Below are 27,799 nucleotides of genomic sequence, written 5' to 3'. Positions count from 1 at the left end.
CCCACTTTAGCAGGTGTTGGGCATGCTTCTTGGTCAGGTATGCTCAGGTATCGAGACAGAGGTTGACGCGCACTGAGCACATCTGCTCAGCCTCCCTCTTGTCAGTCTCTGGCATGAAATTCCACACATGCCTTTTATTTAGGAAAGAACACAAGCGTATGTTATCTTACTCCTCTGGAATTTTACAGTTCCTTAGCATGTTAGTTTAGCCATAATTGGCTTGCAGGGTCTCTTGAAATGTATCTCTCGACACAAAGTTCTCCTTTCCATCAAGCTTTAGGGCTGGTTCATTTCTCCAGCATTGAATGCTGAGCATTAGATTGCAAACGTACCTAATCCATCTCTCCTCCCCCATGACTAGAAATCCTGTGGTTAAAATAACACAGCCTCTATTCAGAGCACAAACTTAGAGTCGCTAGCCAAAGTGGGATTGAAAGAACTCTCAGCAGGCGGGTCTGTCTTAGGGTGGCTTTTTAAAAATCCTGCTTCTTCTGATCCATGAGAGGAAAGCAAGGTGTCTCCTCTTTGCATTCAAGGTAATGATTTTCTGGGCTGTGTGTGAGAGAGAGAGTGTTGCTGTCTACGTGTGTGTGAATGTGGCCACAAAACTGCTGTTGCTATTATGAGAAGCATTTAGTGGCAAAGGCTTTGAACTGTTCACAGCTGGTCTTGTGGCTATTTCTGTACATGCAACCTGAGTGAAATTATCCCAGTGCCCTGAGCAGATAGGAGCAAACCAGCACTCCTGTGTCACATGGAGAAGAGGGCAATGTGTTTAGAAAACTGTTTGTGGGTCTTGGGACGTCGATGGCACAACTGGATGTTGCTGCTGTGGAGTTGATCTGATGTAGTAACGCTCCACTCCTGGCTGGTTTTGTCTGGTTGAATATTCAGCACAGCCTCTCTCCAGGTCTCTCGGTGTAATCCCTATGCCAAAGGCTAAAGCTGTGCCTGACTTGGATCGCACTAGCTGTGTTTACAGTGTATGTCTTAATGCTGTTATAGTAACCACAAGACTGCCTTGTGTTCCAGAGTATTTCTTTAATGCAGCCTTGCCAGATAATTAAGCACCTCTCTGTCTGCTGGGTTCCTTTCAAAGGCACAGTCAGGGTTTGCTTCTGGTGAAAACCTCTTTTATGCCGAAATGCAAATAACAAAGCAGCTCTGCAAAATGCTGGATTAAGGGAACTCTCCACATAGTACTCTGTTATGCAAACAGTACCTGCTTCCTCCTCTCCGTGCTGTGCAGATAATCAGAGGGGAATCTCAAACCACATTCTGGTTCAGGATTGGCAATCTGATCACCATTAAAAAAAACTCCAACCAAAACTGGAAGAAAGGGAATTGCTTTGTGGGCTCCCTCATAGGTGCCATATGCTTAGACACCTGCATGTGGGCTAATAATTATTATTATTATTATTATTATTATTATTATTATTATTATTATTATTATTTATACCCTGCCCATCTGGCTGGGTTTCCCCAGCCACTCTGGACAGCTTCCAACAGAACATTAAAATACAATAGTCTCATTTATTACAAATGCACTGTCTCATTTATACAAATGAGACTGGCCCAAGGCCATGACTGTTTGGAGATTTAAACCCTAGTCTCCCAGGTCCTGGTCCAGTACTCTAACCACTACACCACATTGAGTCTTTCTTAGTATGTGTGGAGATGCAATGCAGGCAATGCACATATGTGATGTACATCATTTTCCTGCATGCTGAAAAAGATCATGTGTTTGCACATGTTGGCCCTCGGGATTATAGTCAGGCCCTTCCTGGGCCAAATTCCTCCATGGCTTGCTGCAGACACTCATTGAGTGCTTCTGCCTGGCTGGAATGTGTCCTTGAACTGTGATGCCTCTGGCTTGGAGATACGTGTATGTATATATGTGTGTAAACCTCTAAAGCTTGCACTGCTAGAATATAGCCTACTGTACAATGCACATTCATTGCTCCGCCCACTTTTGCCTCTTGCCCTCCCCACCATTGGCATGTGGCTCCTGGCTGGTTGACCGCAAGGGAATGTGGCCCATCAGATTGAAAAAGGTTCCCTACCTCTGTGGTACAAACATATATCTCCCTCCCTTTAAAATACACACTTGTATGTATTTAGAAATGTTAGGTGCCTGTCTTCAATGTCATCTTCAATGTCACTGTTTTTATGAGTCTTGTGGTTGATGACGGATGCAAGGCTCCTGTTTGCCTGAGAAGGGGTAGCATGGCTGTGAAGCAAACCAGTAGTTCTGGCAGAGGTATGCATATCTTCAGTGGTGGTTGGTGCTCATTGAGGCTAGTGGGGCAGAAGGCAGAGAGCCAACAGCAGTAGTTGGAGCCAGAGCCTGTGGCAGAGGCAACTAATTCTAGTTTGGTCCCCACGTAAAGAATCTAAAAAGGAGGAAGAAGCTGATAGCCAGGGCCACCCCCTGGACTAGATTTAAGTAAGACGGCAGGCAGGTGTGGGCTGGCTGACAGCCAGAGGTGGATTTAGGGGAGTGCAACTGGTTCAATCACACTCAGCGCAGAGCATTATAGTGGGCTAGGAGAGCTGAAAATAATGCCAATATATTTAATGTCTGGCAACCAATGCACCCCTTTGGCTTCAGATAGTATATGGGTAAAGGTAAAGTTAAAGGTACCCCTGACCAACAGGTCCAGTCGTGACTGACTCTGGGGTTGCGCGCTCATCTCGCTCAAGAGGCTGGGAGCCGGCGCTTGTCCGAAGACAGCTTCCGGGTCACATGGCCAGCGTGACTAAGCCGCAGCTGGCGAGCCAGCACCAGCGCAGCACACGGAAACGCCGTTTACCTTCCTGCTGGAGAGCGGTCCCTATTTATCTACTTGCACTGCATGCTTTCGAACTGCTAGGTGGGCAGGAGCTGGGACTGAACGACGGGAGCACACCCCGTCGCGCGGGGATTCGAACCGCCGACCTTTTGATCAGCAAGTCCTAGGCACTGTGGTATATGGGTAGACGTGTCTAAAAAGCCCAGGACACAAAATTGGCTATGTTGGCTCTGTAGCAGAAGTAATATATTTAGCATTAACTCTGGAAAATGTATACTTGATCCTGACCAATCGTAGAGCATAGGAGGCTTAGTTTGGTCAGAATTGAGCACACACTTCCATCAATGAGTATACCCTTCCTTACAATGATGGAAGCCGCCATCATTACAGTGCTACACAGGTGCCGCCACGCTACCCATATAAAGGAGGCTGCGGTGGCCGAGTGGCAGAGCAGCACCTTCCGTTTTGCCCCAGGTGGCAAAATGGGACGCACCACCCCTGCTTCATGATGATGGTACTTCTTTTTGTTGCATTGAGAGAGATGCTGCCCTAGGGTTTCCCACTTTTGTGGCATGTAAGTCAGGGTTGCTCTGAATACAGACGGCCACTTTGTAATCACACTCTATTTTTGGTAAGAGCTGCATGAAAGATGCAAAGCTGATGTGTTCAGAACAAAGAAATGTGGTTGCGTTTCAATATAGAAAGTCCAGCTGATGTCATTTTAACTCCACACAATAGTGCCAAGAATTTTCTAAGTTCCATATCAAGACTTAGTTTAAAACACACACACACTGAAAGCGTTTGCTCATGTGGAAAAATGAACTTTTGTGGAAAATATTTATGGGAACCTGCCAGAGAAGTATGTTAGCCCTTTTAAAATGGACTTGAATTACATATATAGAAAAACAAGTGATCTTGCTTTCCAGATTGTTTGCAAAACCTTGGTTTTTCAAGTATCTTACAGCCTTAATTAGCATTTCTTTTTTTAAAAAAAATGAAAGTGGCACATGTTGTGTGCATTCATTTTTCTGGAACTGTGGAGTCATTCTTCATAACTGGGTCCTCCTTTAGAAAATGGAGCTTCCTGGGTTTAGACCAGAGGAAGGAGAGTGTCCCCACTGGAATAGGATGGGGATGAGCTTGGGAGGCTCTGGGCTTAGCTCAAAGTGTTAGCTGAGAGCACCAGGGAATGGGAGCACTCCACTCACAGAGCCATAGCTCTTTTTAAAAAAACCACCACCACCACCACCAAGAAGCAGCTTATCATGGTCACTCTGGAAAAGCAAGTGGCAGATTTGTTAGCCCTTGCAAATTTTATTTCTGTAACATAACAGCCTGCTGGATCAAGCCAATGGCCCATCTAGTCTAGCATCCTGTTCTCACAGGGGCAAACCAGATACCTGTGTGTAACCTGCAAGCAGAATTTGAGCACAAGAGCAGTCTCCCTTCCTGTAGCTTCCAGCAACTGGTACAGTCATACCTCGGGATAAATATGCTTCAGGTTGCGCTCTGCGGCGACCCGGAAGTAACGGAGCACGTTACTTCCGGGTTTCGCTGCTCGCGCATGCGCAGATGGTCAAAATGACATCACACGCATGCACGGAAGCGGCAAAATGCGACCCGTGCAGACGCGCTGTCGCATCTTACCTTCTGTTCAGGATGCAAACGGGGCTCCGGAATGGATCCCGTTCGCATCCCGAGGTACCACTGTATGTAGAAGCATTTCTGCCTCCCATGGTGGATTAAAATGTTTTCTGCTCTGCAGGGCTGATGTGTGCTGCAAACAAACTAAAAGAACTCTCTCAGGTCCTGTGAGATGATTATGAAAGGGCTAGAAGCACCTGTGTCAGGTCTCTTGTCCAGAATACACGCAGATAACCAGAGTGAGTCCTATGCAGAAATAAAATCAGCATGGCTGGGTATTTGCCAAGTGCCTTGACCCCAGCCAGGCAGCCACTGACATGAATCTCCTGCACCTGCTCTTTCACATCACCACTGCAACCTCCTTGTTCACACATCTCTTGCTCTGCCCCAAACTATGGAGTATTAGCCAAAAAAAGACCAGGATATGCCACGGACAGCTCCTTCGTTGGCTCCCTATGTAGCAGGCAAATGGGTGCTACAAGGATGCGGAAACGGAGCAGGACAGCAGGTAATGGTGGTGGTGAAGAGAAAGGCTTATGGTGGGAGGGGGAACCTTGGGGTCTACGATTCCATGATTCTATGATTCTAGTATTAAAATGCCATTTTCTGATGCAGCTTTTTAATGTATTTTCCACTAAAGGCTTTCCTCCATCGAGGAAAGAGTTAATTGAAATTGGCCGTTAGATCCAAGCCAACTGGAATCAGTGGGACACCCATCAGGTTCAATATAAATACCTTGACAGTCAGGGAGTTACAGGCTGGGCAGTTAGACACATTTTCCCTCCGTTTAATTTCTGATGGAGAAAGGGTTCTTCACCGGAATCGACAATACAGGCACATTAGCCTCATAGGGATGCTTATAGCCACTGGCCTAGTCATCCCTCATGTTCAGCCAAGCATCTTGTGATTATGTCAGTGCCGATTATTCCAGCTTTTCGTCTCTGCACTTGCAGCGTCTACTGGAAGATCTGTGAGCTCAGAATAATCTAGCTAAACAAAGGGGATGTCCTGCGCAAAGAGCTTCAGGCTTTATACAGCTGTGGCTGTGCATTCTCCACTGGACATGTGCAAAAGAAGCTGGTGAGAATACTCAGGATTCATTTGCACTTGTGATTCACTTATACTCAGGATTCATTCAATACTAGGGCGTGATGAGGCACCAAAAGTCTTAAACTGGGACCCCAGTATGCCTGGCACTGGTTTTCTACTCTCTATACTGGCTGGGAAAGGAAATTGAAGCTGGTTAGAGATAGAACAACAGTTGAGATGTTTGCATCGATAGCAATATCTTCATAATCACCATCAACAGTAATAATAATACGGATCAGAATCCTCCTGGCTATCAAGTGGTACATGCTCTGGTTATCTCCCGCTTGAACTACTGCAATGCACTCTACGTGGGGCTACCTTTGAAGGTGACTCGGAAACTACAACTAATCCAGAATGCGGCAGCTAGACTGGTGACTGGGAGCGGCCGCCGAGACCATATAACACCGGTCTTGAAAGACTTGCATTGGCTCCCAGTACGTTTCCGAGCACAATTCAAAGTGTTGGTGCTGACCTTTAAAGCCCTAAACAGCCTCGGTCCAGTATACCTGAAGGAGCGTCTCCACCCCCATCATTCTGCCCGGACGCTGAGGTCCAGCGCCGAGGGCCTTCTGGCGGTTCCCTCATTGCGAGAAGCAAAGCTACAGGGAACCAGGCAGAGGGCCTTCTCGGTAGTGGCGCCCACCCTGTGGAACGCCCTTCCAGCAGATGTCAAAGTGATAAATAACTACCTGACATTCAAGAGACATCTTAAGGCAGCCCTGTTCAGGGAAGTTTTTAACATGTGATATTTTATTGTATTTTTGGTTTTTATGGAAGCCGCCCAGAGTGGCTGGGGAGGCCCAGCCAGATGGGCGGGGTATAAATAATAAATTATTATTATTATTATTATTATTATTATTTGAGAGGTACTCTCCCAGGACCAGAGGTTCCCCACCCTTGCACCCTTGTTTCCACATTACCTGCCTGCTTCCTCACCTGCTCTACGTATTTTTATCAGTACTTGGACCTCAGTTCCTGACAGAGAATATTTTGTCAGAGATTTGAGATGCCTAATTCTTAATGACTTTCACCAGGCCAAAGCCTCTAGATTATGATGCTGAGCAAGTCCCACCAAAATGAGATTCTGTGCTTTGGTGGCTTGTTTTTCATTTCGTTTCGTTTTTTTAAAAAAGCTGTTGAAATCGTCAAGCTGTATATTCTTGAATCCTCTGAAATTTACGCTTGTAATAATGAATTACTCACTAAAAGAGTGATTGCGTCCTGTAAAAATGAAATCTTGGTTAATAAGTGTGTGTGTGTGTGTGTGTGTGTGTGTGTATGAGAGAGAGGGGGGGGGGGGGAGAGGGAGAGGGAGAGGGAGAGGGAGAGGGATGCAGGATTCTCCTCCCCCCCAAGGAGCAAAGAATTAGTCAGGATAACATCTACCCACAAAACTGCTGTTACTTTAGCTGCATAACTTAACACAGAACTAACTTTGGAAAGTTACTTAAATGAATATTTGGAACCCATGAAAATAAAGCATGTTGCTATGCAGAGTGATAACAAGTTGAAGAGGATTGTGGGGTTTTTTTTAATGGCTTTTTGAAAGTGCACCAGTTATTTGGTCAGATGCCAAAGACACAATTTGTTAAAAATTACTTAGAGGGACAAAGCGTTTTTCATAGTTAAAAATGCTTTCAAAACAAGGGCTAATCTCTCTCTCTCTCTCTCTCTCTCTCTCTCTCTCTCTCTCTCTCTCTCTCTCTGTGTGTGTGTGTGTGTGTGTTACCAAAATAGCACCCACAGATGCAAATACACCTGCATAGGCCCTCCATAGTGCCCAAAGGGCCCTCCTGCTGCTGATAATAAGCTCAAGAGAAGCACTCTGTTGCAGCCAACAGAAGATGTTGAGGAAGTATTTATCCAGTTTGCAAAAGTGCTCACCATCCCAGAAAGGTTGACAACCCCTGGGCTAACAGGCATTACTTTTACTGAGATTAAATAAAACTTACTCCCATATCTGGAGTACCTGGACAATGGACTGTACTGATAACTGGTAACAAGATTGTTTGCTCCTGAGCCAACAGAGATGTGTGATTATTCCGTGTCGCTTTCTGAGTTCGCTATTTCAATAGTAGCCTAGTGGGTCAACGTGGCATTGCCAATTCACATATATACCCACCTATACAGAGATGGAAACACCTGTATCTGCATATGCCTTTGAATCTACCTACTGTCTAGTAGTTTGAACCCTGTAATTTCTCTTCTCACCTCCACTCTACTTCGCAACTGAGCCACCTCACCAGAACTTATTTTCCAAGGAGCAGTCTGCCATGTGCTCTGCTTACATTTATCAGTTTGGGCTTTAAATAATCTGGGGTCAACTGACCTTTCTCAGACCCAAATGACCCCAATCAGTTAACCAGCACCAAAGCAAAAAACCCCCCACAAAACCCTGAGGTTAATTTCCACCATATGAAAGTTGGCTGGAGAAGGGTGTAGCAGATGGACCTATTGACCCTTCGCAGATTAATTTACCTGCTGCTGCAGGATCACCCACACATTAGGAATATTTATATTCCCCCCCCCCACCCATTTGTTACCCTACCTCTCCCAAAAAAACCTCTGTTCAGCTTACCATAACTGACATCCTAAAAACATGCATACTAAGCTGTCAAAAACTCATAAGAGCAACAAGCAGTCAAAACAGAAACAGATTGCAAAGAAAGAATTAGTCATATGTGAGAATCATATTTAACCTACAGCCTTCAGCAGACTGTGGCATTAAAAATGTAGCAAATTTAAAATGAGCACAATTGAAACTACATTCCATCCATCTCAATCCAGTATTTTTGCTTGGAATCAAATCTTCTTTCTACTTGCAGACAATGATTCTCGTTCCCACTACCCTTTCTTAGGAAATGAGCCCCCTGTGCTCATTTAGAAGTGCAGTTAAGAGAGTGATAAAACAAGGAGGTCTGGACTGTGGATGAACTGTTGATTGGCCTGCACAGCAGGACCTTAGTTCTGTCACTGCTTGGCATCACTTGTCCATGGAAGAAGATTAGTCAAAGGTTGCAAAGAGCAAAAGGAATCCTACACAGAGCTTCCTTATCCTTCTTGCTTTGATAGGCCTGTGTGCTTTGTGCAAGGACTCCCTGGGGGAACAATTCCCTCCTTAGCTGGCTTCTTATATCAGCACATTTTGGTCCGAAGTATCACTTTCTGTGTTATTTCTGTTGAACAATCTTTGATACCTCCAACAATTATTTTGTTTTGCTCACCTTCAAAGTTCACTTCCCTGGAAAGAAGAGAATCACATTACAGCAAGGAAAGCTAAAGTAAACTTCACTGAGCTTTTGCAACTGCTGCTCATTTTGAAACTGAATTGGAGGTGGCGATATAAATGGAAGACCACCAAGACTCTTTTATTCTGTATAGACTTCTTCACTGTATATTGATAATCCAAAGCAGTGAATAGGAAACAAAAACAAATCAATGTTTGTAACAATGCAAAACAAATGTACAAAAAAAAATATGTGGCCAATGAAACAGAGGCTGTGGTCTTCACGCCATGCACTCCCATGCTTGCTTGTTCACACTTAGCCATGGTTTGGCTTAGCACTGTGTGCAAATCGGGCCAATGACTTTCTGATCTCAGGTGCATAATTGTCCGTGAGTCCCAAGTTTCCAACACATGATGGATTGGATGTTACCTTGCTCATGCATTGGCAACTCCTGTAAATGAAAAAAATGCACTTGAGATAATGTGTGATTCAAATTTGAAGCTTAAGCAAGCAGGTCAGACCAAAGACAATGAAGACCCTTTGGACTGAGGGCCAAAGTAAATGGTTGGAGATTCATGGTCAGCCCTCCAACCTCTTTTTTAAGGAATTTTCCTAAAGAGGCAAATAGCAGGTGAAGGTTAGGACTTGGGGGGGGGGGGGGAAGAGACTGTTCATAGTTTTTGAACATCTTGTTTAATGTGACTCTGACAGGTATGAACTAAATGGGTCAAGGGGACACATTTGTAAAGCCTTTGAAGGCATTGGGCATATTCTGCAGAGCAAACCTGGAGTTGCCAGTGAGTGTACACTTAACAAGGAGCTGCAGCCAACTGGAGATCCCTGATATATTTTTGTCATACTAGGTGCGTACATCTATACATACAATGTACACACATTGTGTGTGTACTCAATACATCTTATGCATATACTTTACATGTAAAGTGTGAAGTAGTCCTTATCAATAGGTTTCAAATGCCTTAAGCATTTTCTTCAAAGTCTAGAATAATTTAGGATTATCTCACTTGTATAGGTGGTATTGGCTGTGTCCACACTGGGCATTTATTGTGAAATTGGTATGCTTTATTCATCCATTTTTATGGGGCATCTGCACAATGTCCTGAACAAAACATTACCCTTTCATGTTTTCTCTGTTCAGTTGCTGTTTCATTCTAGAGCTAAGAAAAGCTTACTTTTTCCTTTTTTAACAATGTGGAATAGTAGTGCAATTTCCCCAGGCCTATTGCCCTGCTTTTCTACCCAGGATAGATTGCTCTTGCCATTTGCTTCTCTGTGGTCTGCCTCTTCTCTCTAGGAAATTTCCTTTTCCACATGCACTGCCATTATACCTGTTCTCTCTTCCCCACTCCCAAAGTTCAGCTGTGGGCAGGGGGAATCATGATTGGAAGTGCATGAAACGAAGTTCACCCACACTTAATGGCCACAATGAAAATTGTCCCCTTCCAATAGTTAGGGTTTAGGGGAACGGGACTGCTCATTTGTCTACAGAGTGCTAGAAGGCTGCTATTCTACTCCAAGCTTAAAGCAGAACATCAATGATTGGGTGCTGCTAAATCTCCCATATACAGTTGCTCTGCCCACACACTATGTAAGGAAGATTTGCAGAGTTCAGTGACTGTTCAGCACCAGATGTGTATTATCTCATCACATACATATGCTGTAAAGGGGGAAAAATGTTTGAGCCAGAATATTCCTTCTCAACTGAAGAGGCATGACTGGTACCACCAGTTTGTGCTGACATGAGTAATAACCTACCCAACCATCTCCCATATCAAGCTGTGGGAGGGAATGAGAAGAACAAACGCTCCAGGTAGAAACCTAGCTAGAGCCCACTCATCTGGCATGCCACTTATGTAATGGATCCCTATGCAGATGCACCAGCTCCTCTGAGTCTGCTTAAATTCCTACTGATATGTGGATCATATGCTTTATTGTTGCAAAGGGGTGTAACTGTGTGTTCCTCCCTTCGTCAGCTGCCGGCCCACCCTGGTCAGGGATATGGCAGGAGGGACTGGTGAATCTTCCATTCCACCTGCATGCTGACATAAAGTGGGGAAGTCCTGCCTCTTCCATGTTGGCATAATCTGAAAAGGTCAGCTGGAGGTGGAAGGAAGTGAGCAACAGTCAACCAAACCCTCTAGCCAGTGCATAACCACGGAGAAGGCTTACTAGAAGGAGACAAGAGAAGGGATTGCAACTTAGTGCCATGTTATCTCCTTGCCCTTTCTCTCACCAGTTCCTTGGGCCTCCAGAAGTCTTTTCTAGAGGCTTTTGCTAGCCGGCTGCTGTCATTACATAGGACTTGGGCTCTCCTGGAGCAGATGGACATCTTTGAAATGCAACTCTAATCCTTCTGTGTCTAAGTCAGGGGAGGGAGGATGATTTAAAGGCCAAAGAAGTGCAGTGGTGTGGGGTGCTTGGGGAAGCACTGTGACTCTATGGTAGAGCCCATGCTCTACATGCAAAGGAGCCCAGGTTAAATCCTCAACATCTCTAAGTAGGGCTGGGAACAACCCCTGCCTGAATCCCTGGAGGGCCACTGCAAAGGCTTTGCGGTTAGAAAAAGTAAAAGTAGGAGGGGGGGGGAATCAAATAAAAATAGTGGAAGTATACAAAAAAGAACAACATTATTTTCCATCTTCTTGTAGGTTTCATTTCATTTCGAAAAACACAATTTTATTTGATAGTTTGTTATTGTTTATATTTTGAATTAGATCTATATATGGGGGCACCTAAATCTTTGAAGTGCATAGGGCCTCTAAAGGTCTTAATCCGACCCTGCCTATGTGATCTGACTTACTAAACCCTAATGCTTCAAAAGGTTGCTCATTTTTTGTTTTGTTTTATTTTGGTTGTTCCATTTTGGAAACTAAAAGTGGCAGTTTAACCCTCATAATGCATGTTAACCTACCTCTTCCTCTGGTTAACTTATTTGAGTGAGTTTGTATCTGATAACAGTTTCTTATTTGGCATACAGGGGTCTGGCAAATAGCACCTCAGGAGGTGACATTATCATCCCAGCTGTGAAATAACAGGCAGCACCCTTCCTTATCCCTGTTTTACTACACCACTGGTCCACAAGCACTTATTCCACAATAAATATATTCTTATTCCTTCATGCAGAGCTTCACAGATGTCCTTTATCCTCAAGATATGCCTTCAATTGGGCTGTTCTAGTCTCATTATGCAACAGTCCATTTTCAAGAGGTTAATTGCTACGTTTTTCTTATTTTATTTTCATTTTGCCAGCAGCACATTCCTTAGTGCCTTTCCTTATTAACCTTCAAGATTAAGCTGTAGGTGATTATGTGCTTTCCATGTGGAAATGCTGTTCTCTTTTGGCTAAAAGACTGGGAGCTGGTTCAAATGGCTTGTAAATGCCACCTCAGTGTGAGCTTGGCTAATAAACAGTTGCAACTGTATAAAGGATGGATAGGGTTTTACAAAAGACAGACCTAGCTGAATGTCTGGAGATCATTACTGAGCAAGAAGAGGCCCGTTGGCCCTTCTTTCTTAGAAAGTGTGACATGTAAGCCTTCCTGAGCCGCTTGGAGAAAGAGTGGGATATAAATGAAAAAAAAATAAAATAAACCTCATTGATGGGTAGAATTTTCCAAGCTTACCACTCACTCAGCAGAATCCCATTGTGTCCTAAACTAGATACTGTATGGTGTTCTGTAGATGCAGTTAATGTGCAGTTTGTTTTAGAAAACATGAATAGCAGTTGTGGGGTCACAGGGGGCTGATAGGGAAAGTTTACCCCTCTTTCCCCCTCTGCCTTGGTCATGATGTAAACCAGGGGTCAGGAAGGTTTACCTTGCCTGGACTGGTTCACTCCAGCGGAGATCCCTCTGTGGGACGGATTGCGTGTGTGTGTGAGCACACGCACGATTTCTGGTGCCACGGAAGCGAGTCGCTGTGCTGTGCTGGTTCAGCGCAGCGTGTGGGGACTTGCTGAGCGGGTGGCTTGGTTTGGGGGCAGCTCATGGGCTGGTTAAACGATCCCCGTGGCCCATGGGCCTTAGGTTGCCGACCCCTGATGTAAACTGTAGTAAAAATAGTTATATCCAGCTAGATGATGACATCAGAAAGGGGAGGCTTTGTTTTGGAGTTACATTAGTTGGAATACAGATCTTGAACAAGTCAGACCTGTAACAGGTCTCTTAATACGGAGGGGGGGGGGGAGGTCTCCCTGAAGCTGCTCTTTCCATTGGCAGGGAAGCCTGCAGTTTGGTTCCAGTAATGGAGTTGGATGAAACAAATGCATTTCAAAGGAAACAAATGCATTTTAAGTTCACATGTTCAGATGCAAGTCATTAAGTGATGTGCAGTCTTGTGTGAACCAACCATTGGAGGCAGTAAGTCCTATTCTGTGCCCAAATTCTCTATCTGTGCAGCACAGCATCATATTCATCCTTCTCACCATGCTGTAGTAAACCTTCCATCATAAGCTGCATTGATTTACAGAGATGATCTTGAAAAAAGATGAGCCTATTGGAAAAGTTGAGATAATCTGAAAGTATCCAGCCTTCAGGGAACAGAGTAATAGTAATAACAAAGAGGGGGGGAAACTCCTCTTACCTAGCAGCTCTGACTTAATACTATTCCAATTAGATGCTGTGTAGTGCGTTCTAGAGACCATTGGAAGGTGAAATCCCTGCAGGGAAGGATTTGTGAGATTCTGCAGGAAATTGGTATTACATGTAATTGTTTCCTGCTGAGAAAGATCTAAGAGAAAGTTGAAGAAAAGCTGCTAGGCTTTTCAGCAATCACCTCTTGAATATAGATTGAAAATGAGTTTCACTCCCTGCGTACCTACCATAGGGGCCCCAAAGTATATTTTGCTAGAATAATGCCTCATTACGTAATACGGGTGAACTGCAAAATAGTTTACCCTGTAAGTCAGAAGTCTACTGCATCTCCAATAAGCAAGGTGTTGGTTAACATTAGCTACATTAGCTAGGATGACCTGCTGCTTGGAGTATATGCCTGGAAATAAAGGGACAAAATTGAACTTGAAAAACAAGCCCTGGTTACAACTTTCAGAGGGGTAGCCCTGTGGCTCTAAGGTGTAAAGAAAAGACAAACAGTTGTTAGAGCTGGCCCCAAAATGTTTTGATTCCTGAAATGAAGGGTGAGCTCACTATTCCTATATATGCTGGATGGACAGGTACCATCAGAGCACTGCAAATGGCTGAGGGGTTCAGCAGGGGACAAAGAATAGAGGGTGTGTGTGTGTGTGTGTGTGTGTGTGTGTGTGTGTGTGTGTGAATGTTGCCACCACTGTCCAGCATCATCTACGTAAGGTAGCCGCCTGCCTCTGCCTAATGGTAGGACAGCCCTGTAATAAGTTTTGGTGGGTTACTCCCCACTTCAACAGATGCACGGTGTTATCCTCGTTTGACATACACACATGCCTAAATCCTAGGGGTGTGCAGTAGCTTTGGAAGGGTCCCAAATGCCAAGCTGAAGTAGGGAGCCTCAGAAGGAATATTGGGCTTGTCCGAGGTGAAGCAGGATCTGTACAAGGTGCCCCAAGTCAAAGTGGGGACTCCACAAGTCAGGTGCCAAAGAAGTCAGCAGTATTCTCCCCATAGGCAACTGAGGCTTGCCAAATCCTTCTAATGAGCATGGAAAATAAGTCATAGGTGAGATTTTTAACTGGGCACTTTCTTGCTCTGCCTCTCAACCAGTGTGCTGCAATGAACATTTGACCTGCAGAACAAATAATAATCCTTTGCAATATGCTCTTTGAAATGAGAAGACATGGACATTGCCTTGAGTTTCATGGTGACAGATGAAAGGCAGGATATACTGCATAATAAAAACAAAAACAATGGTGCCTGGTTCTACATACACTGCAAAAAGATGTTGCTTGCAATCAACTTAAATTCCCAGCTAAAAACATTCAGTTTAGCCCAAATGCACAACTGTCTTCTCTCCATTGAAGTAAATATTTTCAGTGCTGCTGGCTTACAGTGCAATCCTATCCATGTCTACTCAGAAGTAACTCCTACTGAATTCAACGTGTCTTACTCCCAGGCAAGCAGAGTTAGGACTGCAGCCTTATTACTCAGTTGCTTCTTTCATCTGTTTGGCTGCTCGTGGGTTTCTGCAGAGCCATTTTAACCAGACATATCCTGGGGTGCACTGTTTCCACATCTCCCTCTAGATTTGCAAAAGTAGGCCATTGCCAGCCAGCTGCTGGTTAGGGTGCCCCTCCTTGTTGAGCGCAGGCTCTGTATTATTTATCTACCCAGGCAACTGTTCCAAACTCAAAGGCTTTGAACTCAACAAAACAGGGGAAAGTAGCAGATCACTGCTGTAATTATTGCAAACAAAAAACAGAATTTTAAAAATGTACCGTAATTATTCTTCTTTTTACAATGTGCCTCACTTTCTTGCTTCCAACTGGTGCCAGATTTATGTCCTTAGATCTCTAAGAAAATTGCTACTTGGACTTTGTTCACTTGGACACTAAGATGCATTTGCTCTCCAGAGCGAGTTTGCTGGCTCCACAGCTCCTGGTAATTTTAGGAGGAATGATGGTCCCTTAGAAACAGGGACGGTAATACCACAGTAGTACAGCAGCCGGCTGCAGGAAATAAACTGTATAACAAGTACAGAAGACCACAAGGCTCTTTAATCTTCAACACTGCTCTTTGTCATACTACTCATTATTCCGTTTCCCTGTTGTTTGCATGCATGTGCATATTTTAAAGCAAGGACACACATTTATATGCCGGCTGCAAAAGAAGGCGATGGGTCTGAGCATGACTACACAAGATAGGGGAGAATTTCCTTCCCTCCCAACCTCATGCTCACATTGTTCATTAAACTGCAACTGCATTGTCCTAAGGACAGATTGATTCTAAATGGAAATGATGCGGTTTCTGAAATGTGCTCACCCACCATTTCATAGAATCATACCATTGAAGGGACCCCAAGGGGCATCTAATCCAACCCCCCTGCAATGCAGGAATCACAACTAAAGAACGCCTGTCCAATGGCCATCCAGTCTCTCCAATGAAGGAGAGTCCACCACCTTCTGAGGTAGACTGTTCCACTGTCAAACTGCTTTTCCCGTCACAAAGTTATTCCTGATGTTTAGTCAGAATCTACTTTCTTGCAATTTGAATCCATCACTTTGGGTCCTACACTCTGGAGTAGCAGAAAACAATCTTGCTCCTTCATATATTTGAAGATGACTATCATAAATCTCTTTGAGGGTGGGCTTTCTTTTTTGAAATAAGTTTATTTATTTGTTTTCCAGATTACAGTTTTATAATCACATATCCAACATACAACATAAAGAGAAGATTCCATAGAATCTCCTGGACTTCCCTCCTCCCCTTTGTGGGTCCTATTATTAATCATTTCCTCCTGCATCTTTTATAATAATCCAAATCTTTTACATCTTCATTATATCCAAAATTCACCACTAAACTACAAGTGTCATTCCATTCCTACTAACAATTTTAACTGTTTACAATGGTTTTTTAAGATAAATTATAAATTTCCCCCATTCTTTATTAAAATTTTGGTCTTCCTGATTTCTGATTCTTCCAGTCATTTTTGCCATTTCAGCATAATCCATCAACTTAATCTACCATTCTTCTCTGGTCGGGACTTTTATCTTCTTTCCATATCGTATAATCTCTTTGTCTTCTCTTCTCCAGGCAAAACATACCCAACTCCCTCATAAGGTTTGGTTTCCAGACCCTTTATCATCTTGGCCACCTCCTCTGCACATCTATATGAATTGGTATTGAGGTTCTAACAAAGATTCTGTTAGTTGCTTTTTAATCTCCTCACATCTTCTCACAGTCAGCTCACACATTCGCCACAAATGTAGAGTATTCACTTGTGCTATCTGCACGTAGGACCCAGGCTTGAGTGTTGAGTAATCTAGTGATGGCAGATCTAATGAAAGAACTGCATGTGCGAATGAGCCCTGAGCTGCTTAATGAACCAGGCTTTTTAAACTCGAGTCTGGAGAGCATTTATGGAGGCTGCACTGAAAGATCCCCAGACTGCATGCCTTAATGAATAAAGCACATTGTTCACAGAGGGTCTCACCAGAGGCAAAACTTTGAAAAGTGCAAGAGTCACTGTTTTGTGGACCTCTAACTGCTTTATCATATGGTTGGAGAAACCTGGCAGTTCTCATATGGCAGCATATGAACTCATTTGAAAGATTTCTGTCAGATCACCCAAACAGATAGTCAAGTTCTAGCTGAGAGGCATGGCCAGTAGAACAAACGAATTCCCTGCATGAATTTCTCAACCATTCATTCCTTTGTGAGGCTCACATAAAGGGAAATTATTTGTTTCTCCCCTATTCAATGTACTGAGAAAGTCTCTGACTTAGGCAGAGTTCAATAAAACTGGCAGCCCTCTTGAATGCCACATAACATTATCCAAGCTCAGACTACTGAGCATCAAGCGCAAAAGCAGTTGAGTTGTCTATAGTAATCACACACAGTCCTTCGCCTGTACTTCAACCATGCTAGAATTTTTTGATCTAGGGCAGGGTGGGGGAACCTGTGGTCTTCCAGCTGCTGGAACTTACCCTAGTGTAAGCCTGGAAAATGGGTGGTTGAAGGGGGAACAGATGGGGATGGGCATATGCTGGATCTTAACTTTCTTCAGCTTATTCATGTGACCTGGCAACCTGGCAGAACTTGTGCCCATGAAAAGGTAAAGGGACCCCTGACCGTTAGGTCCAGTTGCGGACAACTCTGGGGTTGCGGCGCTCATCTCGCTTTACTGGCCAAGGGACCCGGCGTACAGCTTCCGGGTCATGTGACCAGCATGACTAAACTGCTTTTGGCGAACCAGAGCAGCGCACGGAAACACCATTTACCTTCCCGCCAGAGTGGTACCTATTTATCTACTTGCACTTTGACATGCTTTCAAACTGCTAAGTTGGCAGGTGGTGTAATTCAACTCTATTTCAAAGGTTTGTTTCCCCTTTGGAAAGTTTAGGCTGGCTCAGCTGGCAGTAGCCCCACTCCTGAATGGGGTTTGGATCTGAGTTACTTTATGCTGGCTAAACTTAAGGAAGCGTAACTTATGCTGGCTTCTCATACAGGCAACTACCCATTTATGTACATACAAGACATGGGCGACAGCGCATCACCACAAACAAAAAGGGGTGAAAATGCCTGTAAAAGAGTGTAAAAATTGGAAAAATTGCACACAAACAGCATCTAGCAATCCCACGGGCCTTTGCAAGTGAAATTCCAGGAGCCCTTGCACTGACCTTTGAGGCCTGTGGAGAGTTCGAGTTTGAGCAACAAGGTTTGGAGGGAGCGACTGTGTGCTTGCAGGCTTCTTCAGTGGTGCTCCCAATATACAAGACTTCACTTAAATGTGTGATAGCTCGGAATGTAACGTCCCTAACATAGGTACGAATTTATTATGGGCAGGCAGGTCAGGAACAATTTTATAGCCTTGTAACTTTTGTTGACTTATTAGTCATCCCCTTCTTAGGAATTCTCTACTTCCTGACTGCAAAAAGAGGACAACTCATATATTTTGTTGAATTCAGAAAACAATCCTAAGCATATGTAATTGACTTGCAATTGACCTCTTCTTAAAGTTATCTGTTCCATCTTTACTGATGTATGGTGGGCCTGAGTACTTTCCCTGAACCCCTCTTTGATCTAGCAGGTCAGCATTTGCAAAGCTTATCTTAATTACCCACCCCCTTGTTTAGGTAGTCTCAAGAAAGACTCCCCAAAGAAGCTTAGGGAGCAGCTGAGATGAAGCAAGAACAAATTAATGACCATTTGATAAGATTCATAAAGGGCAGAGATAGATCATCCATTTATCTGGCAGCCAAATGTATAGAGTAAATAAGTGTGCTCTTTGCCTCTGTATTATCTCAGATGTCATGCTTTCTTTGGATTAGCAGAGAGGTGAGGAGAAATAACAACAGCACCAGTTCTGCTTTATCTCTCCATGGGATTTGAATTGAAGTCTGATGCCCTATCAGTTAAGGGATGTCTTTGTCTATGTGTTTGCTGCCCTTCTATAGCTACAGATTATCTTCTGATTTGCGTGGAAAGTAGGATACCTGTTTTAGAAGGGGTTTCCTGCCCTGTCTTCCATGCTACAGCTGCATATCCCCTCCCCCCCAAAAATCTGGAGGCTCAGGAGACCCTCCTATATGATGTTGGCTTGGGTGTGGGGAGCCGAGAGGTGAAGGAAAGGATGTTCTTAGCTAAAAGGTGAAGCAAAAGTGTGAGTTTATGTCTAAAGGCCTTGGATAGAACAAACACCATTAGATGTACTGCTGGATAAGTGTTTCATGGCTCTTACATTTGTTTAAAAAACAGTACAAATTGTGTGTATATGTGCGTGTGTGTGTTTTAACAAAAGCTTCCCAACTCCTCTTCTTGGCCATGTGTGACCAGGAGGACTTGTTCATATTGCACAATTGTGGTTTAGTGCTGCCTCCAAACACTTCCTATGTTTATCTCACTGTTTTATGCATAGAATTACAGCCTTTGTCCTAGGCCAAGCCAGTATTCCTTCTAGGATTACGAAAGAGATTCATAGGCTGCTCTGGAGTAGATGACCTGAGGACTGCACCTGCTAGCATCATGTGTGAGGTACAGTGAATAAGCCTGTGTGATATGTCAAGGAGCACATTGGCAAAAAGGATTCCTTGCTTGGCTTCCTTCCTTGCCTCCCACAAGCCCTCCTGTTCTTCATGCGAAAGAATGTTTAGGAAGCTGTTAAAACTGTTAAGAAATTTAATCACCACATGACCAAGGTCAAAAATGCTGTGAAAAAGGAAGCAAAGTGCTAGTAAAAAAGAAAAAGAAAAAGAGGCATCTCCCCCTCTTTCCAGATTGTTGCGGTAAAGCACTGGGTGCTCCTCTGCTTTAGATGAAAATACAGGGGTGCATATTTTTTCTAAACAGGTGGCTAGCCATCGTGGGACATTTTTCCCTGGGAAGGCTAATTGTGACTTTGTTTTTGAATAGCGCCTGTTGAACATGTAATATATTGCAGCTTTAAGATCTTCTGTGTAGGATAAGAGGAGTAAGAGAGCTGCACATTTAATCTGCATATGTGATGAGTTAGTTATGGTCGCCTTCAGGTATTTGGCAGTTTTGAGATATGCTCTGAAATGCAAACCAGGCCTCAAGGGCTTTAGAGAAAACTGTGTAAAAAAGAGAGAGAGTTTTGAATGAAAAAATTAACACACATATTAACTTCTGCAAAGTGAAACCAGCTGGCAGCTGCTAAAGTCTGCTCGTGTCATTGAGGCTGCAATCCCACACCTACTTCCTTAGGAGTAAGCCTCATTGAGCTCAGCGAGACTTACTTACAAGTAGACACATGTAGGATTGCCTTGTTAATCACTTCTTTCATGCCCAGCTGAGTGATTTGTTAAAAGTATATAAACACAATTTCATTTTCAGAAATAAGTTGCAATTTGCACTCCTTTAAGCTGTCAAATAATTCTGGGAACTGTCGTTCGTTAAACCCACTCTACCAATGGCCGCTCTCTGTGGGGAATAGGCAACTCTCAGCACCCTCAGCAAACTGTGGTACCCAGATTTCTTTGGGGGAAATCATGACTGTTAAAGCAGTATAATGTTGCTGCAAATGTATGGGATGCATGTGACCTACGGCATCATAATCTAAACAACTCATGAGATGTAAAGGACAGGGGAAGAAATAGGGAGTGGGCTCTGTCTTCTAAAGGCAGAGGAAAATCACCAACCCTGGTCAAGCAAAGCTGAGGATGGGGCAACATCTGCCAATCTAGGTGCCTGTGCTTTGGGGAATAATCACTTGCAGCCAGGCCTTGATCCCACTGAAGACAACAGTATCACCCATCTTGGTTTTCAACAGACACACCACTTCACTTACCACAACATGACTCATCAAAAGTAATATGTGATAAGGGGACACAATGTGAGGGGGAGATATAGTTTAATCTCTCATCATCTCACACCATAAAAAGCACAGACTGCATAAGTGAAGTGGTGTGTTTTTTCCCCAATAGGCCACTGCTGCCATTCTCCAGAGCATTTCTTTATTAGGGGATAATCTTAGAGTTTAGCTCCCCTTGTAAGAGTAAATAACGGCTGTCCATCCCATTTTTCCACAGACAGCTTTGCCCCTTCTCCCGTTCTTCTGCTTGCCAGGAAGGTTTGCTACCCTTCTTTGTTGTTGTCACATTCACACATGACATTTAAAACCCTCTTATACTACTGAAACAGTCATCGCTTCCCTCCAAAGAATGCAGGAAACAGTTGCTTTTAAAGGGTGCTGGGAGTTGCCCAAACATCCCCTGGCATGATGGGGAAAGTTTCGCCTAATAATTTTCTGTGTCACACTCTTGTTAAATGACAAAAAAATGAATCAGTCTAAAAAGTGTAATGCTTTATATTAACGCCCAACATGTTTGACCTTCCAGATGAACCCTAATCCCCAGATTCCCAGCTTTCATTTTTCAGAATGAGTAAGTTAATTGCATTTGTAGAACCTGAGATATGCAACAAAATGTACAGGTGTTATTCTTTGGAGGGGGGGGGGAAGCTTGCTTCCTCCTTTCAGTGTTTTTCTTTGCCTCCCGCCCCACAGTGACAATAATTCCTGTGGATGCCTGTATTCCTCTCCTGGTACAAGTATTATGCTTTCTTCCTGAACAAATAACTCTGCTATGCATTTTGAATGAAGCAAAGTCAGTGTGCCTGAGCTGACAGGGACCCTGAAGAACATGGTTCTTGCTCTGCAAAGATAAGACAAGTGCAAGGTGGAAGGTAGAGACTCCATTCATAGGAAATGAATCCATAATAAGCAGGATATAAAAAGATACGGGGAAACATGCGACCACAGTAGGAAGGGATGGAGCGGTGCGCTTCTCTTCCCAACTGGCCATCCAGATGCTTTCAGGAAGCTGAGAATCATAGTCTGAAGTAACATCCCCACCCCACCCTAGTCTGAAGTGGTACAACCTGGGCACAGGTTTACCATGTCAATGGTTACATAGTCATGGTGTCTTCATATAGCATTAAAACCGGGGGGGGGGGGAGGGGGAGGGAGAGGAACAGCCCCAGGATTTCCCTCCCTGAGCAAGAGTGGCTTCATCTGCTGAAGTACCTGGGTAATCAACAGGCTCCCCTTGCTGTGGCAAGTAAATGAGGTGATAGTGAGACTTTCAAGTTTGTTTGTGACTCATCATCCAGAGTCCTGCCTCTTTTGGGATGATATTGTTGCCCATATAGTGGCAAAAGCAGCACCAGCGCTGTGCAGAGTGTGAATATTTCAAGTGCGCGCACGGGGGGGGGGGGTTACCTTAATTCTTCATGGCATACATTTTGGAACAAGGATTCTCAAGCTGTGTCCCATAAGAGGTGTGGGAGGGAGGCTCTTACGGCACGTGGTCTGAGAATCTCTGCTCTAGAGAAGTGGGAGAAACCCCTGAGGAAGTTTACTGATATTATCAAAAGTTCTTTTGCTGCACAATCCTTTGCTTGGTGGCATTGGAAGCTCCCTGAGATCCTTCCATTTTAGTAGCCTAGCCGTGGCTCTCCAGGGTTTCAGATGGGAGTCTCTCTCCCAGTCCTCCCCGGAGATGTAAGGGATTGAACATAATGCACTGTAGCCTGCACCACTGAGTCATGGTCCTCCCTTTGGCGTCTTGCTCAGAAGTAATTCCCACTGTGTTCTATGGAACTTTCCCCCTACTGGTGCAACGCTAACCTGCATAGGCTTGGGATTACAGTTGTTCCATCTCAACAGGTCCTTCCAAATTTGCCTTAATTTTGCTTTACGTTTAGAGCCAGTGTGGTGTACAGGTTAGAGTGTTGGACTAGGTCAGGACCTGGCAGACCAGGGTTCAAATCCCAGCCATGTTGGGGACCTTGGAGCAGCCACAGACTTTCAGCCTAGCCCTACCCCACAGGGTTATTGTGAGGATAAAATGGGGAGGAAGAGAACTATGCATGCCACCTAGAGCAGCTCCCTGGAGGAAAGGTGAGCTCTAAGTGTAGTCATAAGAAGATTGTGTGTCCTTTCTGAGGATGCTCGCGGGTATGGAGGGTTGAGAGGGGTGTGTGAGCATGTGTAGAAACTAGACTGCTGTACAGAGGTAAAATTTACATGTGTAAATGTACAAGTGTGCCTCTGGTCCCGCTGACCGCCAGCTTGTGGCCCGCAGGAAAATTACCCAGAAGAAGACAGTGCTGCTCTCGAATTGAAATACGTTCCTCACCTCTAGCTGGACCACCAAAAACCTGACCAAGCTGTCACCGAAAGTTTATGTGTCTTATCCCTGCTAAACAACAAGGATGCAACTTTCCCAAGATTTCATGGTGTGTTTTGTTTTTTGTTTAAAAGCCACGGTGATGTCTTTGTGGCTCTGTGTGTGTGTGTGTGTGTTGACAAGCAGTGCGCTGAGAGAATGCTACCGCCCGGCTCTGTGGGTTTGCCAAAGAGGCTGCTTTCCTTTTTCAAGCCGAAGCGAACTTAAGGAAGCCCACAAGGTGTTCAGGAAGGAGGAGGCGGAGGCGGAGGCGGCTTGCAGAACTTGCAGGGAGAGCTGCTCGCTCCCTTCAAAGCCAGCCGAGCGCTGGAGAGGAGAGGAAGGGAAGGGAAGGGGGGCGAGGCATCTCTCTCTCTCTCTCCCCACCCGGCCTGCTCCCTCCGCACCGCTCCCTCCTTGCGGGGCTCCGTCCCGAGCGCAGAGCGCACCGAGGCCACCATGGGGGCGGATGAGCCCCAGGGTAAGTCGCCGGCCGGCCGAGCGGCTGCTTTTTCTCTCTCTCTCCCGTCCATCACCTCCTCTGGACTATTGCGGTGCCTTGTGCTGGAAATCTGCCTCGGGGGAAGAGAAGAGACCTCCCCCCCCCACCTCCGCCCTCCTTTTCCAAGCCGGCCTGGCTGTCACGTAGCCGTGCGATTCTATACTGGGGCGCCTCAAAAGTTTCGGCCGTCGTTCCCCAGCAGATTTTTGTGTTTGTGCGGGGGGGGGGGTGTCGTTTCCGCCTGCCTTTCCCTTCTCGCCATCTCTCAGCCCCCTCCCTCTATGGAGATGGACGGAGGGTGCGGTCGCCGACTGCACGTGCTGGCAGCCAAGACGGCGGTAGCCCGGCAGATCTCGGCGCGGCGCTGCCCGGGCTGGGCTGGAAGGGTGCGGAGTAGGGGATAGGAATAACAACTCCCCTCCAAATCTGGAGGCCAGATACTCTCTTCTCACGCTCTACTTGGTGGAGTGTCTCACTCAGAGTTTTGTGTGTGTGTGTGTGTGTGTGTGTGGAGGGAGATTATCTAATTGTTGCCCCATTTCACTCCCCCCCCCCCATTTTTGGGGGAAGGAGGGTAGAATTAAAGCGGTGGATTTGCACCTGAGAAGGTCTTAGCTTTGGAGCAGTTTTCCACTATCCAGCTGATAAGTAACGAGGCTTGGTTTGAGCATGTGCAAAGTGCCGTTCTCTCCACCACAAAAAGCCCGTCTGCTGGGTGGTTTTGAAGCTTTTGCATCTCTTTCTCTGGGGGTGGGGGACACGAAATGTACTTCTGCGTCTTATCTACCTGCTTCCTCTCCTTCAGTGTGTGGGAGAAGCACATAGAAATCTTAGATGATTTTAAGTTTACCTCCCACACCCTTCCAGGAATCAGGGCTGCCCTTCACTCCCTCCCTCCACCCCTCCCTCCATTTCACCCTCACAACAACCCTGTGAGGTAGATGAGGTGTGTCACCCAGGGAGCTTCTTGCCTGAGTGGAGATTTGAACAGTGGTTCCCCACTGCGCACCCCACGCTTAACATTAAGCCACACCAGTGGAATGAAAGGAAATCCCTGAGAAGTTTGGTGAATTTCCGTTTTACACAGGGCTGGATTTAGGGTTAGACAGCTTAACTGAGTGGTGCCTGTGGTGCCCTGCTTGGAAGGCAATGGGTGCCATGGACTAGCTGCTTGGCTATAGTAACTCAGTACAGAAACAATAGCATTTCTATATGGTCTGAGGAAATGCAGATTTGCAGATCTGAGCACAGACATTCCTTGTCTTACAGGACAAGAGGAAAATCATGCCTGCAAATTGTGTGATGAAACGGGCTATCAGTGCAATAATGAAAAAAGGTATTCCGGGCTTGAACTTGGTGCCCTCCAGACTGCAGGCTGAAGTTGTAGTCCAAAATATTGGGTAAATGGAGAATCGTTGGGCTCTGAAGAAGATTGTTTTCTAAATGCATATTAAATGTCAGTTTCTGAGCACCACTCTGAGATTCCCTGCTCCTGTTTGTTTTATGTGTAAGTTGAATCTTCCATGGAGATCAGGTGTGCTGAAAGAATGCAGTCCATTCTCCCAAATAACAAGTACCTAGCAAATGTCATTCTTGGTACAATTCAGAAACAAAATGTTTTCACCTATGGCAAAAAGGGGAGCTTTTATATCAGTGAAAATGTTTTGTTTCTCAATGTTTATATCTAAATAGTTAAGATATTTGTCATACTGAACAGTGATTTAAGATTGAGGACTTGAGTCAGAATTTGTAAGGGCTCCTCTAGATCCTAAGAGCTCAGATTGAAAAGTACAAGGAGGTGAAGGAGAGTGCCTCTGACCATATGCAGAGTGGCCTCTCCTGGGCTACAGGTGAGTGTAGCCAGCTCATAAGCAGCAGGTAAAAGAGGGCAAAGCTTTTTATATGGTTGAATCCTGACACCATTTTCTGTACACTGTTTTAAGTGTAAAGAAATAAAATGAGAAAGGAGAAAAAAGTGAGTTGCAATTTCCTTTCCTTTAGCAAATTACATAAACGTATGACGTACCCCATCCACCTGGCCATGCAGTCTGCATGTGCCTTCAGACCACTGGCCCATCTTGCTGTCTGTATTGTCTGGCAGCAGCTCTCCCAGGTTTCAGAGAGGGGAAATTCCCAGCCCTACCTGGAGAAACCAGGGATTGAACCTGGGACCTTCTGCTGAGTTAAGCCTCTTTCCCATCACTAATATAGTTTATAGACGCCATGTAATATTCCCAGCCCCCTTTCTCAAAGTTTTGGATTAGTTCGTGTGCTCTTAAAATCCTCTTGGACTGGGACATGTGATACTTCTGGTGCTCACAGAGTGATAGGAATTAAGTCTTAGGGATCTAACACTTAAATTAAAGCATGCAAAGTTCTCTGCCAGGATCCTGCTGCCTTTGCATCCCTGGGGTGTTTATTGTTCCCCAGCTAAAGCTCTGTCCAGAGCTATACACTATAAATATATTGAATTAAATGCTTGTTGAAGACTGCAGTGAACTCCAGGTCTCCCATTCTCTGCACCGCTCTTCCAAGATGTAATCAATTTCAGCCATAAAATGCCACACACTTGTCTGCTATTTTAGGCGCATTTAGTTTATAATAGTCAGCAATGTTGACACAGTCAGCTTTAGTTGAAAAAAAAAATATGCAGCTTTGAACAAGTATAGGTAGGGTTTTAAAACTTCATAGCCTACGGAAAGAGTTTAATGAAAAGTATGGTTCCTTCGGTAAATGCTGTAAGTTGATTTGGGGTGGACTATGGGGGGTGTTGATTCATCATCATTTAATAACCCCTTTTAAGATTGTGTTCATTTCTGGGTCAGTCTTGGACAAATTGGTGCAGAAAGATACACCTCATTCCACCCCAAGACTTGGTGATGGGTAGGTTCTTCACGATGCAGATTGCAAGCACATGGGGCACTAATCCAGAGCAGGCCCACAATGTGGGGGGCAAAAGCGTTCAAGCCCCCCTGCCCCACCCACAGGCATAGATCCCCATCTCGCTTGGCTTCCTGTGCTTTTAGTTTGTTGCTAAAAAGCTGTTCCTGCAGTTGCTAATTGTGCAGATGTTGCCAATAGTGGATGGAGTGGTGGGGCAGGGGGAGGTTAGTGCAGTGCAAACAGACAGACCAGTAAGAGCGTCTGATGGGCTCTGCTGGTGCATTTGCACCATGCCCGCCTACCCGCCCCCTCTTTTCCCTAGTGACTTGGCTGTCAGGCTGTTAGGTCAGCCCTGCCCCAACACCACATCATCAGCTGTTGGACTCCAACTGGACATCAGACCCAGGCAAAAAAGGCAATGGTCAAGGTTGGTGGAAGTTGTATATAACAATATCCAGAGGGCACAGGCCCTTGCATGGGACCTGAAGCTCTTCTAGTCTTTGACAAGTTGTGCTGCGCTTAATTTGCTCCCAAGGTGGTCTGTGATAAACTGATCCAAGAGTGGATGCAATTTGCATGCCACCCAGTGTGCCAGTCAACCCCTAGATTTGCATACCACGTGACATGCTACTAGTAACAGCAGTGGGTGAGGAGGAAATAACTCCACATTCCAGAAATAACACTGCAAAGAGTGCCTTGATCCCTTAGACCACTCTTCCGTAATTGCTTGCTTATTTCGGAGTAGCCAACGAGACGAAAGCAATTTGAGGATCACCACTTTATCCTCTCTCCATTTTTGACAGATTACAGTGGTATATTGTATTGTACACAATTAGACTTGTCTCTCATGATCTAAGGAACACAATGGGGGGAGTAAACAAAGGACTTCTTGTTTTATGAAGAGGAAAGCAAATAATCTTTGCAAAACTGTGCTTAATTATGGTGAGATCGTTGAACAAATACTTTTTTTGGACTGTGTCAAAGCAGCCACCTGCACAAATGCAAGCCTCATTTTGGCCAGAGTATATTTATCTTCGGGGTGATGGTTTCTGAAGTTCTTGGGAGAGGTGACCTGCTCATTGTGAAATGTGGCCTGAGTCTTGCATGTTAACAGATTTGGCTGGAGTCCACCCTAATTAACTTGGAGCTGGAGTGCATGTGTGTTTGATGGAGGGGAATACAGCACAGCATGCAATCATGGCTGTGTTTAAACTTTCCCTTTTCTGAACTCTCTCAACTCACCGAGAGCTGCACCTCCAAAGTCCTTTGGGCCTTTTAGCAAAGCCATGTATTTGGGTTTTAACAGATGTTGTTTTCTACTCCTTTCGTGGAAAAGGTTATCTTGCAGGCTATTGTGTATTGTTCCAAGGGC

General features: G+C 44.9%; 1 protein-coding gene across 3 annotated transcripts in view; it reads left to right on the top strand.

The window, feature by feature from the left end:
- The first annotated feature begins 440 nt into the window (after positions 1-440).
- JCAD (junctional cadherin 5 associated) overlaps positions 441-27,799 on the top strand; it is a 59,538-nt gene continuing 32,179 nt past the window's right edge. For 2 of the 3 annotated variants that reach the window (XM_077936802.1, XM_028749983.2), the window contains exon 1: positions 23,351-23,523. The gene's annotated coding sequence lies outside the window, so the exon portion shown is untranslated. Of the gene's footprint in view, positions 537-23,350; positions 23,524-27,799 lie in introns of those variants that run through there. The other variant, XM_028749985.2, reaches the window with a different exon arrangement.

The sequence above is a fragment of the Podarcis muralis genome, chromosome 12 (assembly GCF_964188315.1).
Source record: "Podarcis muralis chromosome 12, rPodMur119.hap1.1, whole genome shotgun sequence".
In the NCBI taxonomy this organism is placed as follows: Eukaryota; Metazoa; Chordata; class Lepidosauria; order Squamata; family Lacertidae; genus Podarcis; species Podarcis muralis.
Note: the sequence above shows the minus strand (reverse complement) of the source record. Positions and strands in the feature narration are given on the sequence as shown.